Genomic DNA, 20,482 nt, shown 5'->3' with positions numbered 1-20,482 from the left:
TCTTAGAGTTTCCTTGAATTCAAAGTCAGAGCTATTTAATAGCAGCCCTATCCATTATTATCTTTAAATAAAGTCACAAAAGAACTTTAAATTGTTCACCTGGCTAACATGGAGGCATGGCTTTTCTAATTTTTCTCAAAATATTGCCCAAAAGACCCTAGATTTTATTGCTTATATCGATTAAGTGTAACTTACTTTATGCTTTAAAGCCTATTGCTTTTTCTTTTCATGTTGTTAGCATTGATTTGCAGAACCTAATAGTTCAGGCTTGCACAGGCAAATCTACAAAATAAATAGCTCCTCTTATGAGCTATTACATGTGTTAACCTGATCAGTAGGAGACCTGTAAGCATCAATGCAATTCCAGTAAAAGTAACAAAAGTATCATTAAGGTAGAAAGAAGCATTTTTATTAGATACTTCTTAGAAACAATTTCAGAGCTTGAGCAAGAATATACCCAGCAGGTGCTTCATGGCAGCAGGACCTGGCAATTGGAACGACCCAAGCCATAACTTCCACCAAGAATAGATAACAAAATAGTTTTAAAACTTTGTGAAAAAATGAATAGAGACCTGATCTCCATAACTCGCTCAGTCTCTATATGTTCACATTAGTCATAGCATCCCTCTTATGGCTACGTCTTTTCCAACATGCCAAAAATCATCTGTTGGCATTAGGGTCTAAATACTAAAGCTGTTTTCTGATCTCATTCCTGACTCAACCCTGAGACATTACCTACCTAGTCCCCTCACCTTTAAACTGTGACATTTGCAGTTCTGCAGTTTCACATGCAGGATCTTGTCTCTGTGTTAGCAAAGCTATGTCGTTCTCATCAAAATTATGCCCCTATGTTCCAATTGCTGTGATGTATCTAAAACTGCTAAACTGAAGACAGCTGCTGTTTCATGTCAACTGCCTCTCATGCCAAATTATGCCATCAAAGTGTTTTTTTCCCTCATAATTCCATCATTCCTTTCTTCTGAATCTACCCATCTATGCCAATCTGCCTTCTTCCTTTACATCCTAATAATAACAAAAACCTCTTTGAGACACAGACCAGCAGTTATAGCTTACCAGTGCAAGCCCTCTCCTGGGCCTGGAGGTCCTTACTGGTACAGTGGTACTGACAACAAAAAACAAGACTTCTCTTGTTATTAAATCAGTGATGCCAACAACCAAGAACATCAGAGTGGGGACTCAAACACCTTCAGAAATACTGAAAAATCCCATTTTAAAAAGTTGATTAGCTGCAACTAGTAAATTCTTCCAGTACCAAAAATTTATTGTTTTTAAGACTTTAGCTGGAACAAGTTAGTCCTGACCCTGAAAATTATAATCAGGTGACAAAAAATACATCAGCCTAGCGTCCTTAGCAGTTTGACTTTTTCACACAGAAGATCTGGCTAACTTCACTGCCTCTATTATTGCCTTTCTACCTCTGATTGTGTAACAGAGGATAAATAGTTAACATCCAGATTTAAAACTGAATCTTCCAGGACACTCATGCTAAATGTCAATCCTGTTCTAGATTTAAGAATCTGCATAGGAACTGGTGGAGGGCAAAATGTACAGAAATTATATATGTGCACATTATTTTCCAAAGCTTACTATATCAACAATATTCTTTACAGGATTTTCTTTTCTTTCTTTTTTTTTTTTTTTTTTCTTTAAACAAGTAAATCTATAAGTGTTAGTCCTTCAAGAAAAAATAAGAGAATTTTTCTAAGAATGTGATTCTGAAAGTTAGCAAAACACTACCGTGTTGTTGTTTTTCAAAACACCATTGTTACCAGAGGTATTGCAGCATGAGGATATCCAGGATGCTTGCAAGAGGCACCAGTTGCAATAAATCTCCTGTGCAAACTTCCCTGAAGGTATCTATGCCATAGGCACTGTGCAGAATGGCAACCACTTCATGCAGCAGTTCAGGTTGGAGGCAGTGGACTGACAAATATCATGAGAAAGGACTGATTTTTTCTCATATACATCAGTGCTGGATAAATAGTCCTGGAAAACACAGCCAGACCTCTTCTTCTGTGACTCATGTCTTTAACACAGTAGGTGTTTATTAGTTAAATTGACAAAGCCTCACTATACATACTATTTGTGTATTAATCAAGTAAATTTTATTACATGAAATGATGCAAACACAACCACTTCCATTCCTTTTAGATCTTATAACTTTATGATATCAATAAAAATAAAGTCCTTCATTATGATATTTTAAGCCAATTTATCAGAAATGTGAAAGATAAAAAACCAATAATTAATATTTATAATAATAACAACTACTAGATAACTAATCTAACTAACAGCTATCTAATTCAATAATTCACATGGTAACTGTTACATTTCAAGATAGAGTTGCTCAACTTATTTCAAGGACAGCTCAATTACAATAAATTTACTGTAACAATTAATGTACATTGAAATATTTCTGCTACCTAAGGATTTTATATGGTAAATGAAATCAGGTCAAGCATCAAATAAAGGACTACAGCTAATACTGCTTGCATTGTCCTTAGCCAAGTTATTTCATGGAATACAGTATCTAAATGCAGGAAATTTGTCATTAAAGGGATTTGGAAAAACCCTTTGGAGAAATAAAGTATTGTAAATTCTCAATCTCTGTCTCTTTCTTTTTAATGCATAACTCTCTTATTTCCAAGATATTTTATGGATTACTGAGCAAATAGGTGTGATATTAATACACAGTACCAGATACATGATATATAGGCTTAGGCTGAATAAAACTATAAAAGTAACTAGAAAAATTAAATAGGAGCTAAGTAAACTGAGAGTGTTTTACAGTGGTTGATGTGTACTCAGCAAACAGGGGCATTCTCATTTCAGGGCAACCACTGTTCTCTGGGAAATTAGTTTAAAAGTGTTTCATTTAAGTGAATTCATGCCCACATCCATAAGGCTATAGAAAGCTAGCCAATTTAAGCAGCATTCAGTTATAATCCAGTTATAGAGTGCCACAGTTAGACAGGCACAAACTGTCTCTTCCAGCTATATTTTCTAGACTATCTCATAAAGTATCTACATTTAAATCTGAAAATGGGAACTGTTTCACACTGCTAGCAGGGGGATTTTCAGAGATCACACTGACATGTCCAAAGTCAACAGAGGGAAAAAGTACAGAGAGTTAGATTGCTGACTTCCAGATGTAGGAGGAAAGAGGTTTTTTTGATCACATGTTAATGTTCCAGACAAGGGAAATTTACCTCTTTCCTGGCACTATTGCTGTATAACACCCTAATTAATGGCTCTAAGGTGGACTTGAAGAGCAGAATTCTCACTCATTGCACAGATACCCAAGATCTTTAAAAATGTACATCCATCCCCATATATGTCTTATGTGCTGTGTATAAGTACAGCCTAAACCAGAAAAAGCATCATCCTACTGATACTGAAGCCAATTTTTAAGCATGCATTGAGGAGTAGGGACACCAGAAATATCAAACATCAGAAAAGGAAGAAAACATAAATAAAATTAAAGGGAACAGCTACACATTTTATGGGGTTGAATAAGACATGCTGAAATTTACTTGGAGATTGAAAAGCACATATGACATCTGATTTTGATTTGATACTTTACAGAGAAATTGATGATGCTTTTTTTACTTTACAGGGATATTGAGAAATTAGAGTAGTTAATTTGTTAATTCACTAGTTAATATTCAAGGAAAAAATACAAAATTATTTCTGCATTGTATGAAAGTGCATCAGTTACTACCACAGGGTATTTTTAATGTGATTCCAATAAGACACTTTGGTTTTTTTTTCCCATCAGAAGCACAAATTTACAGGAGCATCTAAATCCACTCCCTCACAGGTCCAACTAACTAAAAAGTTAAGGAAATTGGAATTGTTTAGTCTGGAAGGAGTAAGGCTTCAGAGCACCTTATTGTGGCTTTTGTTTACATAAAGGCAGCTTATAAGAGAGCTGGAGAAGTGCATTTTAAAGAAAGCATAGCTTTAAACAGAGAGAGGTTTGCATCAGATAACAGAAAAGAATTCTTTACTGTATGGATGGTGAAGCACTGGAAGAGGTTGCCAGGAAAAGTGGATGCCCAACTCCTGAAAATGTTCCAAGGCCAGGCTGGATAAGGCTGTAAGCAGCCTGGTCTAGTCGAGGTCTCCCTGCCCGTGACAGTGAGTTTGGAAGATGATCTTTAAGGCGCTTTCCAGTCAAACCATTCCATGGCTCCACAGGCACGACCAGGCAGATTGAAAACATATAAGAACTCGGCTGCAAAGGCGGGCCGTGTCGGTGACACAACTCTGGCTAGGTGTTCCCTATTTGGAATGTCACCGGGCACCGGGCACAGCCCGCATCAGGAGGGAGGGGTGGAGAAGCGGGACGGCGGCACCGAGCGCCTCTTCCCCGCTCTGCAGCCCTGCTCCCATCTACCCCCGGGATGTGCCCTCCGTCCGGCTCCTCTCCCGTAGGGGTCGGTGCCGTCTGGCCCCGGGATGTGCCCTCCGGCCAGCCTCGCCCCTCCAGCCCTGTCCCTGCCCCCGATAGCGCCCGCCGCCGGACGAGCCGCGTTTCCCTCACACGGGTTATCCCGGCTCGGAGCCGGCTCTTGTCGGGCAGCCGGCACCACGGGGAGCTCAGTCAAGAGCCAGGGAAAAGCTGTTTTCCTAAGAGCATTGAAGGTTTGAACGATGAGGCTTCCAGCAGATGTATCTAAAACATTCACCTCCAGTCTCTCCCCTTCCATGGCAGTGTCGTGTCACACCTAGCATCTCTGGTTTTGGTGGTATCCCACCTGACTACAGCAGCAGGAGGATGAGACGTACCTGGCACTGTATGGTTGGTTATTTTTGCACCATGGGTGATGGGGTTTGACAACTGACACTCCTTCCGGAGTATTTAAGCTACATGGATGAAATGCTTGACTGTTCAACATGATGCTGGGAAAACAGTCTGCAAAGAACTAGTATTAGAAGTGTTTGTGACAGCTGGGAGGCCAAGGCAACTCATGCAGAGTATTGCATCAAACTGCAGACATTGTGCTGTAGAAAAGAGTAAGGAAAAAGAACTGAGAATTTACGAGACAACATACATTCCAACCCTGAACTGGTGGGGAAACCGTGGGAGAGGAGGACAGTGATTAGTTTGTCAGACTGGCTTGATGATATCAAGTTTTACAGGATTTACACTGAAATCTGCAGCATCCGCATAGTGTGTCAGTCTGGTGTGCACCTCGTAACATGTGACTCGGCTGATGGTCAGTTATCCTCACCAGCTGTTACTATAAACGCCCCAAAATGCCTGTTCTTACAGCTTTCCTCTCCTGTCCAAACCTTTACTATGTATCCATACCTTCATACCTTGTCTATACCTCCCCAACATACTCTACACATATTCATACGCACAAAATCCAACAAACACAATTTTATAAAATTACCCCAGTTTATGTCCTTGAATCTAACACAAAATTACCCTTTGAATGAAATGTATTAGCATCATTTAAGCCCCAGGTTTTTCACATACTAATACCAATTTCTGGATTCTGATTTTACAGTCAGATACATTTTAACAAACGGTTTGTAACTGATGTACCGTGAATGTAATGAATCATTAGCACTCCCACCCACCCAAAAGTGAGAGCAAATGTTCAGTCCTAGCAAAAACACTTGAAACTCCATTACTTTCCAAAATAATTACAGCTGCTGGTCCTGTGTATGACTTCAGCCCACAGAGTGGGAAGTGGCACTTTGATGGACTTGCAGAGGCAAAGCCTAATGCACTGGCAGAGCTGTAGACACACCTGCTGCTGCTGAGGTTCTTGCACTGTTTCATTGTAATATCTGCACTTCACAAATATTGGTGTTACTTCTGTTCTAAAAAGCTTTTCTTCAAGTGGATGGTTATGCATAGATAAGGAGATAGAAAAAGCATATAGAAATTATACATGTTCCTTTTCTGCTAAGTAAGTGCATCACTCATTTCAGATGCAATTTTTTCAATTACAGGAAGCGAATAATTTCCACAGAAAGCAACAGGACCCAAAAAAGGGTTGAATTAGAAGAGAAAGGAATGGAAATCTAGCAGCATTTTCTTGATCTGATAGTCATATATTATTCTTGATAGCAGCTGTCTCTTACAAAACTGAAGATATGTAAGGGAGGAAATAGACAAACAGAGCCTGTCCTATGTCTACGTTCTTCAAAATAGGGATTCTTCTTCAGAAGGTCAGATGTGTTATAAAATTGTCCTGCTGCATCAACAGGATTAAGCTACAGTTGGCCTTTGCTTTAAACAGACTGAAAAAAACCTGTCAAAAATGGTTTGAGGCAACCAGGCATAATCTGTTTACAGACAGCTCCCTAAAGCCATGACTAAATTCCTTAATTTTTTAAATTGGACTGTTGTTGTCGTCACTCTTCCAGCCACAGCAATAAAGGTGACCAGTCATCACCTTTATCAATGAAAACAGCTGTAATACTACCAAGCAGAGAGTTGTGAGAGGACTGCTATCATTTATACCACCTGTGTAGCAAGGTGAAAATTCAGAGAAAGAGAAACAGAAAAAAATTAAGTGAAATTAATTTTTCAGGCCAAGTCTGAAAAAATCTTAATCAAATTCTACTCCCTGAGGTTGTTACTTCAATTCCAGTCTGCACAGTCAAACCAAGAGAAGTAACTGAGAAACAAGTGAAATGAAATCCATATTTCCACTTATTAAAATATACTTTTAAAAAATGGTTAAGATTCATGCATAATAGTCAATTAAAGAATTTAGAAAAACAATTTTGCCTGAATTCTGGTTATATTGAATGCAACAGTTTTAAGATCCAATGGAACTGTCAGCTCTGAATGTGGAGTTTTATGACAGAAGTCCATTGATATTTCCTGTGATGAAATCAAATCTCTCTGGCTCTGGGAAAACAATGTATTTGTCTTTATGTAAAAATGTCAAAAGAAATTCAGAAGTTATTGAAAGGTTTCTGAGTCTAAGCTTATAAGAAAGAATTCTGATTGTGCAACTCGTTCAAAAGAGATAAGACTTTTATATGTCTAGGACGTAGAATCCATTTAAGATCATCAATATAGCAGCAAAGATTACTAGAAAACAGTCTCTACACCATATAAAGTGATTTGTCTGTGCACTGACAGGAGAAAATAAAATTTTAAATTTACTCCTCTTATTATTGTATCTTAAAAAACAAACTTCTAATGATTTTGAGTCCAACATGAAAGTGGTAGAACATTGAATTAGCAGGTAACTACCTATGCAATGAAAATATGTACAGTGTTTCAGGATGGTATAATAATACATTTAAAATTGAAAGTAAAGCAATTTCAAATTTTGAAGCCAGGTTATATATTTTTTTCTCATCAGAATGAGTAGCCAGAGGATATTTATTTCCTCAAATATAATTTTTAGCTGGGTGTTTCTGATAAATCCACCTAACAGACTCATGCACAATGACAACCACTGATCCATGTTCTTTGCTTTGGGAGTAGCCTTGAAATTCCATTTCCATTTACAGCTGTGATGGACTAGAGTCTGCTGTGCTAACATTTCCACTTCATAGGAGAGGCTGACATTTATTCTCAGCTACACATTTCCAAAGTGTTAGTAACAGTGAAACCATGTTTTCAAATTACAGGCATTCCTGTAATGGTGAGAAGCAAAAATTGAAGTCTTGAAATACAGCCAGATAAAAATAGTGGCCATGTTAGTATCATGAATAAAATTCTCTTCATGGAGAAACCCTTTTACAGAAGAATACAGTAAGCAGAACCCCTTCTGCCCTCCCCTGCCCCTTTAAAGGACAGTTTCAGTTTCCAGCTCCAGCTAACAAACCAGACTGTATGAAGTGAACCAAGTCAAGAACACTATTTTCTGAGTCCTGTTCCTCTGCTAAACAACTTCACAATTCAACAATAGATGTAGGAAACAACCTTTTCTATGAAACAGTTCATGCTTTAGTTTACTGTGCCAGTATTAACAAAGCCTTTGTTGTTGATCCTGACTAACAGCTGGTAACAGTCCATCCTCCAGCAACACAGCCAGACACAACACAGAGACAATTTTGAGAACTTCTAGAAGCAGTCTTGTGAAAAGGAAAGCGGCTAGTATGGACTTTATATATGTGATAACTTTTATTTAAAGCTGTGTTGCTACTGATGCTAGGGATCTGATCATAGGTAAATCAGCTTTAATGTGATAGCCATGAATCTGTGGGCTTCAGACAGGGGATTGACTGACACTGAGGTAGAGGCTCAGGAAAACCATGTGTTTTGGACCATGTGGATTCATTGGCCTGGCACATCTGAACCACAAAAATATGAGGCTTTGGTCGACACTGGTTTGCAGTGCACACTAATCCCATCAAGATATGTGGGGACAGAATCTGTTTCTATTGCCGGCTTGACAGGGGGATCACAGGATTCTACTTTGGTGGAAGCTGAGGTGAGCCTGACTGGGAAGGAGTGGAAGAAACATCTAATTGTGACTGGCCTAGAGGCCCCACACATTTTGGGCATAGACTTCCTCCAAAATGGGTATTTCAGAGACCTAAAGGGACTCAGGTGGGCTTTTGGAATAGCTGCTGTAGAGGCAGAAAACATTAAGCAATTGAACACCTTGCTTGGACTGTCAGAGAACCCATCTGTAGTGGGACTCCTGAAGGTGAAGGAGCAGCAAGTGCCAATTGCCACCTCCACAGTGCACCACCGGCAGTACAGGACAAATCGAGATGCCGTGATCCCCATCCACAAGATGATCCGTGAGCTGGAGGGCCAAGGGGTGGTCAGCAAAACCCACTCACCCTTCAACAGCCCCATCTGGCCTGTGAGCAAGTCTGACGGAGAATGGAGATTGACTGTGGACTATCGTGCATTGAATGAAGTGACTCCACCGCTGAGCGCTGCCGTGCCGGACATGCTGGAACTCCAGTACGAGCTGGAGTCCAAGGCAGCAAAGTGGTACGCCACCATTGACATTGCCAATGCATTTTTCTCCATCCCTGTGGCAGCAGAGTGCAGGCCTCAGTTTGCTTTCACCTGGAGGGGTGTGCAGTACACCTGGAACCGACTGCCCCAGGGGTGGAAACACAGCCCCACCATCTGCCATGGACAGATCCAGGCTGCACTGGAAAAGGGTGAAGCTCCAGAACATCTGCAATACATTGATGACATCATTGTGTGGGGGAACACGGCAATGGAAGTATTTGAGAAAGGAGAGAAGATCATCCAGATTCTGCTGGGAGCCGGTTTTGCCATCAAGAGGAGCAAAGTCAAAGGTCCTGCCCGAGAGATCCAGTTCCTGGGAGTAAAGTGGCAAGACGGGCGGCGCCAAATCCCCACTGAGGCCATCAATAAGATCACCGCGATGTCTCCACCAACCAACAAGAAGGAAACACAAGCTTTCCTAGGTGCCATAGGCTTTTGGAGAATGCACATTCCTGAGTTCAGCCAGATCGTGAGCCCTCTCTACCTGGTCACCCGGAAGAAGAACGAATTCCACTGGGGCCCTGAGCAGCAGCAAGCCTTTGCCCAGATCAAGCAGGAGATCGCTCATGCTGTAGCCCTCGGCCCAGTCAGGACGGGACCAGAGGTGAAGAATGTGCTCTACTCTGCAGCCGGGAACAAGGGCTTGTCCTGGAGCCTTTGGCAGAAGGTACCTGGTGAGACCCGAGGCCGACCTCTGGGATTCTGGAGCTGAAGTTACAGAGGGTCTGAAGCCAACTACACCCCAACAGAGAAGGAGATCTTGGCTGCTTATGAAGGAGTTCAAGCTGCCTCAGAGGTGATTGACATGGAAATAAAACTACTCCTGGCACCCCGACTACCAGTGCTGGGGTGGATGTTTAAAGGGAAGGTCCTCTCTACCCACCAACTGGATTGCCCTCATCACGCAGCATGGCTGTACTGAAAAATTGAATTGCCCTGGGATTTTGGAAATAATTACAAATTAGCTTGAAGGTGAAAACTTTGGTGTCACTGATGAAGAGAAACAAAAACAAGTGATCTGGGCTGATGAATCCCTGCCATACAACCAACTGCCAGCAGATGAAACTCGCTACGCTCTTTTCACTGACGGTTCCTGTCGCATCGTGGGGATGAACCGGAAGTGGAAAGCAGCCGTATGGAGCCCCACACGACAGGTTGCACAAGCTACTGAAGGAGAAGGTGGATCAAGTCAACTTGCTGAACTCAAAGCCGTTCAGCTGGCCCTGGACATTGCTGAAAGAGAGAAGTGGCCAAAGCTTTACCTTTACACTGATTCATGGATGGTAGCCAATGCTCTGTGGGGCTGGCTGGAAAGATGGAAAAAAGCTAACTGGCAACGTAGGGGAAAACCAATCTGGGCTGCTGATGAGTAGAAAGACCTTGCCAGTCAGGTAGAGAAGCTACCCGTAAAGGTCCGTCATGTAGATGCCCATGTCCCCAAGAGTCGGGCTAATGAGGAGCACCAACACAATGAGCAAGTAGATCAGGCTGCAAGGATAGAGGTGTCACAGATAGACTTAGACTGGCAACACAAAGGAGAGTTGTTCCTGGCTCGATGGGCCCACGATGCCTCAGGTCAGCAAGGCAGAGATGCTACCTATAAGTGGGCACGAGACCGAGGGGTGGATCTCACCATGGACAGTATTTCCCAGGTTATCCATGACTGTGAGACGTGTGCTGCCATCAAGCAAGCCAAGCGAGTGAAGCCCCTCTGGTATGGGGGGCGGTGGTCCAAATATAAGTATGGGGAGGCCCGGCAGATTGACTACATCACACTGCCTCAGACACGCCAAGGCAAGCGCTACGTGCTGACCATGGTGGAAGCCACCACTGGATGGTTGGAGACCTACCCTGTGCCTCATGCCACTGCCCACAACACCATCCTGGGCCTGGAAAAACAAGTCCTTTGGAGACATGGTACCCCTGAGAGAATTGAGTCAGACAATGGGACTCATTTCAAGAACAGCCTCATAAACACCTGGGCCAGAGAACACGGCATCGAGTGGGTGTACCACATTCCTTATCACGCACCAGCTGCAGGCAAAATGGAGAGGTACAATGGACAGTTATAAACCACCTTGAAAGCATTGGGTGGGGGATCTTTCAAGAATTGGAAGCAGCATTTAACAAAAGCCACATGGTTAGTGAACACCTGAGGTTCCACCAATGGAGCAGGCCCTGCCCAGTCTGAGACTTGCATAGAGTAGATGGAAATAAAGTCCCAGGGGTGCATGCCAGAGGTTTGTTAGGGAAGACAGTTTGGATCAATTCGGCTTCTAGTACAGACAAACCCATTTGTAGGATTGTCTTTGCTTAGCGACCAGGTTGCACATGGTAGATAATGCAGAACAATGGGCCAACATGATTTGTACCTCAGGATGTCACTGTCATTGTCTGTATATGTATACGTATACGTATACGTATATGTGTATGTGTATGTGTATGTGTATGTCTATGTGTATGTCTATGTATAAGTATATGTATATGTATATGTATATGTATATGTATATGTATATGTATATGTATATGTGTATGTGTGTATGTGTGTATGTGTGTATAATGTATGTATTTATGTAATTAGAATATACATCAGAAATGGTAGTAAGCTGATAATATGGGCATAAAATATGGAATGTCTTGGGGTGACTTTATGATGCTTGTATCCCCAATCATCTGTTCTGTTGGTGTTGAATATTGAATTCTGAAGATTTAAGACTGGTTCCAGCAGTGAAGAGGGAGAGAAGAGGTGCAGAGTTTGTTATCAGAGACTGCACTTGCTCCCCCACATCCTTCACACAGACTGTGCTGTCTGCAGTGGACAGCAGGAGAGAGCTCTCCTTTGCTCTTGGTTAGTTTTCTGGCTGGCTGAGGCAAAGAAGTTCCCTGGACTGTGGATTTTCTTTCCTTTTTCTTGGAATTGTTGCTGAAAACCCAGAGGAGTACCAGGAGCTCACAGCTGTGTCCCACCAGGCCTGGCCTGGGCTGTGACATTTCCCAGCTCTGGAGGGACTGAGAACTATTGTATTGCATGAAGTAGCTCGTTCTGTTTACAGGGTTTAGGGTTACTGTATTGCAGTGAATTGTTTGTTCTGTACTCCCCTTGGTTTGTGGTGTTGATTGAGTCCTCCCCTCGTCTATCCCCTTCAGTTGTGCCCCATTTTTTGTGGCTCTATTTCCCTCCTCCCCTACCCCGAGTTTAAAATTCCCCACCATCCTTTTTTCACTCTCTTTTCCCCCGGAGCTGTTTAGCAAATAAAGCAGGACTGTGGTCATGGGAAGAGGAGCCTCCTTATCTTTTAACTTTGTCCATGTGAAATTACCCCTCTTGCAGAGGTCCAGAGGTAGCCAGGGAACAGGAAAGACCCGGGATATAAATTTTCACAGAGAACAACCTGAGTGAGCCAGGCTGCCACCCACAGAAGGGACTCTGCTGAATTTGTCATCTCTTCAGAGGGGTGAGAGGTTTTACTGTTTAGTTTTGTTCATTTTTGTGCTGGAGATTGCTTTGCCTGTTAAATAAACAGGGGGCTTTCTTCTGCTTCTCTCTGAGGAAATGTTTTTCCCCTAACCAGTTGCAGGAGGGACTGCTTGAATCTGTTTCTCAGAGGGACCCCATTCAGAGGTTTCCTCCCAAATGTGCCCTAAACCAGGACAACTCAGCAAAGCATGATAATCAGCAAAAGCAAGGCAAACAGATTTTGGTTTCACAATATCATAGAGTGAATATCTATAGCTGATAGGTAACATGCTTACATACCTTTCCAAGCAGCAGAAGCATGTGAAAAACTATGTGGCTTAACCACCTGACTGTTATTTCCCCACGTAAACGACATATGCATAGTAACTATGTCAGCTGCTTGCTGTTTGAAAATGCCACCTTGAACTGCAAAAACATATGTTGCTGTAGGACTAATGCTTCTCTGCTCACCTCCTTTATGCGACAGGTTTTCAGAGTTGGAGATTGAATGAGGAATTACGAGATTCAAACAAACATATGAGATTCATGATATGAAATTTGATGCAATTCAAATTCTCTTTATCTTATATCTGATATGCAAAAAATGTTTTGCGATTCACGCCAAAATCCACCAAAAAAAAAAAAGAAAAAAAAACGAGGAAGCCACTAGAGAAAAAACATATTTCTGCAGCTGAAATGCTAAATTGATCACACATACAGAACCCTTTCTGTTTAGGAAACAGAAAGGGCAGAGAAAGGGTAGAATACTAAACACAGTTTGGGGGTCAGGTATAATTTGCTATTGCTTGTATTAGCTGAAATCCAATTTAAAAGAATGAACCTACACAAAATTCTGATTTTTCTTTTTCCCTTTGAAAAGTTCAAACCCAGTAATATTAATAGCAAAACCAACCACATCTAAAATAGTGATAACAACAATATTGAAGACTCTTCCCCAAACAAATACTGTTTTCTTTCTCATTAGTTGCCTACTGTCATCTGTTGGACCTTCCCAAATCCCGCTCATAACATTTAGATAGCTCAGCTTTCCAATAAACTCTTGATTGATTTTCTCCTTCATTTCTATTGCAGACTTCTTAGGCTTTTTATTCTAGTCATCTTCGAACTCCTTAAATTAATAGTTCCTAGAGTATGTGCACTAAGTAAGCTATTAGCATATTAGTTACTTGGTACAAGGGGAATTTGTTAATGCTTTCTAATCCAATAGTCACTTCTGTAATATGCTCCTGATTTAATTCACTTATTTTTTAGCATATTAGTAAGTTACATAGTGGCAAACTTCACTCACTTGTATATAATCCTACCTTTCTCAATATAATTAAGAAAACAAACATTTTATTTTTATTATAATACCCTATGATTTAAGAGATAGATCCTAATTTTTTTTCTCTCATCATATCTATTTTAAATGCTCAAATATAGATATCATTGCAGAAATTAATTTAAATGTGTGCAGAAGGAATAATTGATCAGATTTACAATTTTATGACAGTATTTTAATACAAATATTTTAATACTTCATAACAACTAAAATTACATGCATGTGACCACAGATACTTCATTAATGCAGAATATCATCATAAGGGGAATAAAATCAAGACTTTCCTAGTACAAAAAAGTTTCCCTCTACTCAAGATAGAGATGAATCTTCTTGACAGTGTGCTGATTAAGGACTATGACAAAAGCAAACATTTTAGAAGTCTATTAACAGAAAGCAAGAGTTATTGAGCTATGAAAACATGGCTGAATACTATGCTTTGGGTTTGATTAGGACATTTTAAAGTCATACCCTGGCATATTTAACATTCCAAGTGAAGGTTCTCCAGTAAGAACTACTGGCTCTTCCACTACTCCTCCCGTTTTCTGAGTTGACTTACCTAACACTGGAAAAAGATTTTTTTGCCTGAATATATTGTAACTTTACACCTGAGAGCAGAAGGCTGAATTTTAGGCATTACTTTTTCTTGAATTTTTTAATCCTAGTCCCTGAGAAAGTGCAGTAAGCACAAGTGGATGTTCCTACTACAAGAGCTGGAATTACAACTTTCAGTTGAAGATGAGACATTTTGCAGAATGTAAAGCAAAACACATGAAGCCAGAGAGAGAAAATGCAGAAAAGGGAGGCATTGTTGTAGCTTGTCTCCAGGGCTGTCTAATCATGGCTTCTGGTCGCTCTGATTCACTGCTGTGTTCAGGCTCCTTAGTCAGGAACCTGCATATGGTGAAAGCAGAACTTGTGCACTTTAATGGGTGATTTCAGTGTAGCCCTAAATTTTTTAATGGATACTCAGGAAAGTGAATAGAATAGGCCAGTTTCTCAGTAATCTATTAAAAGAAAAAAAAAATCTACTTTCAAATATATCTTTTAAACTGGACAGGTGAAAATGTATCCCTGACCAGAAACATCAGAAGCTGGATGAAGATGTGAAAAGAAGGTACACTCAGACTGCATTCAACTGTCATACCAGAAACCACATCTACTTCAGTTTTACATTCTATATTCATCAAAGAACTGCATTTGTAATAGGAATGAGAATAATGACACAGGCAAGAGTCCTACTTTTCTTTCTGATTTTTCTCAATTCTGTCCTAAAAAACAAACTACATTTCACTCTTTTCAACTTAAAAGAGTTCTGCTGTTGTTATGATTGGGGTCACGTATAGCTCTCTGCTGTGCTACACTACCAGGGCCTGTAAGTGGCACATGCTGAAAGGAGAAGAAGCACATGAAACTTGTCAACCACCTCTCTTTCCAGTGAAGTGGACAGTTTGGGTGAAATGGAAATAAGGACTTTTGCTGGCGCAGCAAAACGTGAGACCAATTTGAAAGTAAGAAGCAAAGATTTATGTGGAGTTGCATATCAGATTACTGATGTGGAGATTGATAATGCCTCTCATGTTTTCTTTTTAAATGGATCCCAAGTCTAACTCCAAAATACGTTGAGTCTCTAACAAAATCAAGGCTCTGCTACGCTGCAGTCTTAGGAAAAAAGTAACCTGAAATACTAGATTAAGATAACGAGCAGAGGTCAGCCCTATGATGTGTTCTGGTCTCTATGCACTTTAATAACCACCACATATTTCTGCTGAAACAGATTGTTGAAAATTTGAATTCATATGCAAGGGAAAAGTGTTGTCATCTACATACTGTAAAAAATTTACTTTTATTTTCTAATTTCTGATTCAAGTGGTTAGTTTTAATTACATTACATTCTTGCCAGTAATCTTGTAAACTATGACATATACTTCTTTGTTTAACTTTCTGTTTTATGAAAGCTTACATATTTGCCTATCAGATATCAGTGTTGAAGAGCACTATTCAAATATAGAGAGTATTCTATTTTGTACCCTGGTTTTATTCACTTCCTTGAAAGTGAGATGATACATGAACATGTTATCTGGTTCAAAACCATGTCAGTCCTCTTCCTGCTCTTCTGCCTTAAGAAGGTTGATCACTGCTTTACAAACCCACTGACCCTAAAAGAGCCCTACATAGAGATTTCATTTGAAGCCTTTCAGTTAGAAAACTTTTTCAACATTAATTAAAACTCTACAAATCAATATGAAGAAACTATTCAGCAAGTCTTCACAGCTGTATCCTGTGAATAACAACCTCTTCCCTAAACTAATGTGGCTGAACTGGACACAATACTTTCTGAAAAGGAAAACCTGTTAACTAATTTATTTCATTTAAGCAGGTTGGTTTTTTTGGGTTTTTTTTGTTTTTTTTTTAACTGTAGCACATGAAAATACTGTGCCACCTATGGCACTGAGAAATTCCTTCTGAATGCAAGTAAATATGGCTTCCATTTATTAATATCAAATGCTCACAAACTCTGCATGTGCAAGGGATAAAGCTGCTATTCAGTCCCAAAGATGAGGAAGTGTCTGTGAAAGTCTGGGTGGGGAGCAGACTCCAGACTCTCTGATGCGTTACCTATTAGCTGCATACCTTACTTCCTATGGATCAGAGGATATATGAATGAATTTCAGTCTGAGTGTAATTTGTGCCCTGTATCTCACAAAGCAATATTATTTTGTTTGTGCTGTGGCTAACAAGGCTGTAAGTGAGATAACTCTCTGTTTGGTTATCATGACCTAGATAAGGCCTTTTAATGATTAACTGAAAAGAGTACCTGATGTAAATATGGCTGTTTTTCAAATCTGTCTTATTTACGAAAAATAATATTGATTGCTTAAGAAGACGATATACAGGTCACTTTAAAGTGCTTTTCACAGTAATGATGGGGACCTGGTTCAACTCAACTAAAACTGCTCAACTCCACTAAAGCTGATGATTATCAATCCTATATTTAAAACACTTGCTGGAAAAAAATGTGAGTGGTTTTTCAAAAATAAGATAACTGAAACTACTTAAAACAATGGACATCTGCATTGCTTCTTGGTTACTGTACTTCATGGATCAGATTGAGGGATTTCAACGGAAGCTAAATCTAAATATGCCCTGGACTTAAAAATATAAATCTGTTTCTTTATCTCTACTAATAGGATTCAGAGAATCATAAAATGGTTTGGGTTGGAAGAGACTTTAAATGTCATCTATTTGCAATACCTTCCTCTAGACCAGGTTGCTCAGAGTCCCTGCTCAAACACTTCCAGGGATGGGGCACTCAGAACTCCTCTGGGTGACCTGTTCCAGGGCTCAGAACTTCTTCCTAATGTCTTCTGTAAATCTGTTCTCTTGCATCTTAAAACCATTTCCCCTTGTCCTATCATGGCAAACCCTTGTAAAGAGTCCATCTTCAGCTTTCCTGTAGGCCCCTTTATGTACTTGAAGGCTATAATAAGATCACCTTAGAACCTCCACTTCTCTGAACAGAGCAACACAACTCTATCAACATAACTCCTCCTCACAGGAGAGGTGATCCAGCCCTCTCTGATCACAGCTTCCTCTGGACTGGGTCAGGAAGATACAAGTCTTTCTTATGCTGAGGGTCCCAGATCGAGATGCAGTACCCCCGAGGTCTCATGCAATGACTTCAGCAAGGCCTTTGACATTGTCTCTCACAATATCATCAGAAGCAAACTCTGGAAGAGTGGACTGGATGTGCAGACAGAATTGGAGTATAAAACTGGCAAGCTCAATCCTTAAGTCACAGATAGTTTCATTTTTTTGAAAACAAAATTTGCATTTCACAGCTGTGTTAAGAGAATTACGGTCAGTTTGAAATTAAACACCAGAAAATATCCATACTTCTAACAGAAGTAAGTTTTTGTCTCTTCTTGTTTACACTGACTAGTTAAAAGTGATCTTTACATCCTAGAGTCTAAAGCAAGTATGAAAAGTGCCATCTAAAAATTCTGTTATTACATTAAATGTTCCCATGTCCTACCCCCTAATTTGTTTGCAAAGGGAACACTCAGCTATAGCTATAGCATAGCTGTCTGATAATGAACATGACATTGTATGTCATTGACATTCATTATCTTATTTCAGCAAACTTTCCAGAAGGGATTCATGTGGATATACTGAATAGAAAAGACTTTATTTTGATCAGAACTTCTACATATTTACATTGAAAAATCACTATACATTTTAAGGCTACCATGGTGGCTCTTGCTTCTAAGAATTTGAACATATGATTTCAGTGCTGCTTCACTTCTCAATGTCATAGTTTCTTACTGTTTTTTTGCTAAGGTATCCTGTCACAAATTTATGCCTCATGGTGAATTTGTATAATAGCAAATGAGAGAATTTTTCTCCTGCTTTTTTAGTTAGTTGTCTTTACCAGATTGCTTTTCATGTTTCCCTTGTTGCTACCCTCATATCTTCTGCAGTAGTTCCCTCCTGTGATCATCCCTTTCCTCAGAGAGAATCTTCCCAAACACATGTCTTCCAGAAAGTTTAACATAAAATCTCCATCCTAAGTGTCTCTTTTCTGGTTTATCATCAATACAGCTTAGTGACACTATGCCCTCCAGTCACCCAGATTGCTACCTTTCCAATTAGTTCTTGCTGAGATTGCAAGCTGAGCCATCTGGATGATATGATGAGGCTTCTACCCTAGCTGGTGTATTGTTTAGGATACTCCAGGACACAAATTCTGAGAGCAGCAAAACCAGCAGGATTTCTCAGTAGGAAGGATCTTTATAAGCTACACTTTGAACATTCCCCACAAGAATGCAAAAAAAAATTAGTAGCATCTGAAAGGGTCTTCAATTATTCCATAAAATGTAGCAGAAGTGTTTTTAATATATCTTCCTTCTTAATGCGCTGTTATTACGATATTTTACTAGCATTCTATATACCCCAAGAACAAATCTATGCATATTTCTGCACTTATGCCATGAAATTTGTTGCCATGGAAATGTCAAAACCAGTTTACAACTAAGAACGGGCAAACCCTTTAACGCAAAATAGTATCCAGCCTCAATTTCTATTCAATAGTTAAAATGAACTGTAGCCATTATCAAGCTTTATAGTGGCTTAATATCTATGTTATATTATTAAAGACTTTCAACCACTTATATCCAGGGCACACAGGCTCCAGATTATCCACTTCAATGCATAATTTAGGCACAGTAATTCCAGCAGCATCTCTGAGAAATCAGACTACAATAAATTAGATTAAATTGCCCTAACTAATTTTTTGCCTTTTCTTGCTGCCTTTGAATTTGTTGGCAAAGAATTTTATAGATTAATTGACTGTAGTACCTTCTTTCTAAACTTTAAAATTTCAGATGATTTATGGCTGACATATATACAGTCTGAGGATTAACTGAATGGAAACCTTCAGATCAGGGAGAATTTAAAAAGAGCAACAGCATCTTCCAACAGCGAGTGTCTTGGGTCCTGCTGTCTGAGCAGCTTCTCCTGCTGGAGTAAAGAAGTTGACCTCAGACAAATAGCTGTGGGAGACCATGTAAGGTAGTGTTCACATGCATGCATATCTTCTCTTCTGCATAAAATTTTCTTTTATTGTCATGAATTTCATTGTGCTATTGATTTTCTAAAGTTAGTCCCTTGCAGTTAAAGAAAGAACCCTATTTTTGAGTATCTCTGTCTCCAGTTAACATACTTCTGCTCTGAGACAAATCACAAAATCAAAAATAGATATAATATCCATAATCTAATGGTTTATAAACAGCAATTGGAAACCAATGCCCAAAATTATCTCTTAAAAATATATTAAAAACGGATCATTAATATAATTGGTCTACATATATATCTTCTTTCTATTATTTAATTAACATGGTGCCTTTCTGCTTATAAAATAGATTTAGACACTTAACCTTTTGTACCCTGACAAGCCCTACACACAAATGTTCATACTGTATGAGTTCCTAGGAGAATAAAACTGTACAGAACTGCCAAGACTGGGTCCTTTTAAGGTGAGAGGTTAGCTGAAAAAACCCATTGATCTTAACACATTCCAGAGCCTAAAGTCAGAAACTGTTGAACATTGAAAAGCCACACTGCTCCTTAAAATTGCTGAAGTACCACTTTTTCTTAGAGACACAAATGTTTAATTCAATTAAAAAGATGGACCATTTTGAAAATTATGGAAAATTGCATTTCTAGTTGTGGTTTAAATAATAATTTGGTTATTTAGTAAGTGTCTGTATGTTTTCATCAAGAAGAAAAACAAATGCTCTTTCAGTCTAACAGAACATGATAGAGAAAGTAACTATGTGTAAAATCATACAGGGTAAATTTTGAATTAACATGATGTAAAAAATAGTGTCCAATAAAGAATATTTCCATAGAGACATCAAAGACCAAGTTGTCATCAAAATAACCAAAAATAGTGTGGGGAAAAATTGTCCAAAATATTAATGTAATTTGCACTGCTACTCTTGCTTTCAAGTCAACGTTTCCTTAGAAATAATACTATACTTTAAAAGTAAATTTTTTTTCTCATAAAAATGCCATAATAATAAGATTTACAATTCAAAATCAGAAAATTCAGTTTTGAAAATTTATGCTCATAGCTTAAGCACTTTTAAAGTGAAGACTTTGTGTCAGTATGTCCCTAAAAGAAAGATTAATGGATTCCTCATAA

General features: G+C 39.4%; 1 protein-coding gene across 3 annotated transcripts in view; it reads right to left on the bottom strand.

Annotated features, from left to right (window-relative positions):
- Positions 1–20,482, bottom strand: part of PDE4D (phosphodiesterase 4D) — a 350,846-nt gene that overhangs the window by 62,138 nt on the left and 268,226 nt on the right. The gene's annotated exons all lie outside the window — the stretch shown is intronic.

This window comes from Cinclus cinclus, chromosome Z, assembly GCF_963662255.1.
Source record: "Cinclus cinclus chromosome Z, bCinCin1.1, whole genome shotgun sequence".
Taxonomy (NCBI): Eukaryota; Metazoa; Chordata; class Aves; order Passeriformes; family Cinclidae; genus Cinclus; species Cinclus cinclus.
This window is presented reverse-complemented; position numbering and strand designations above follow the sequence as displayed.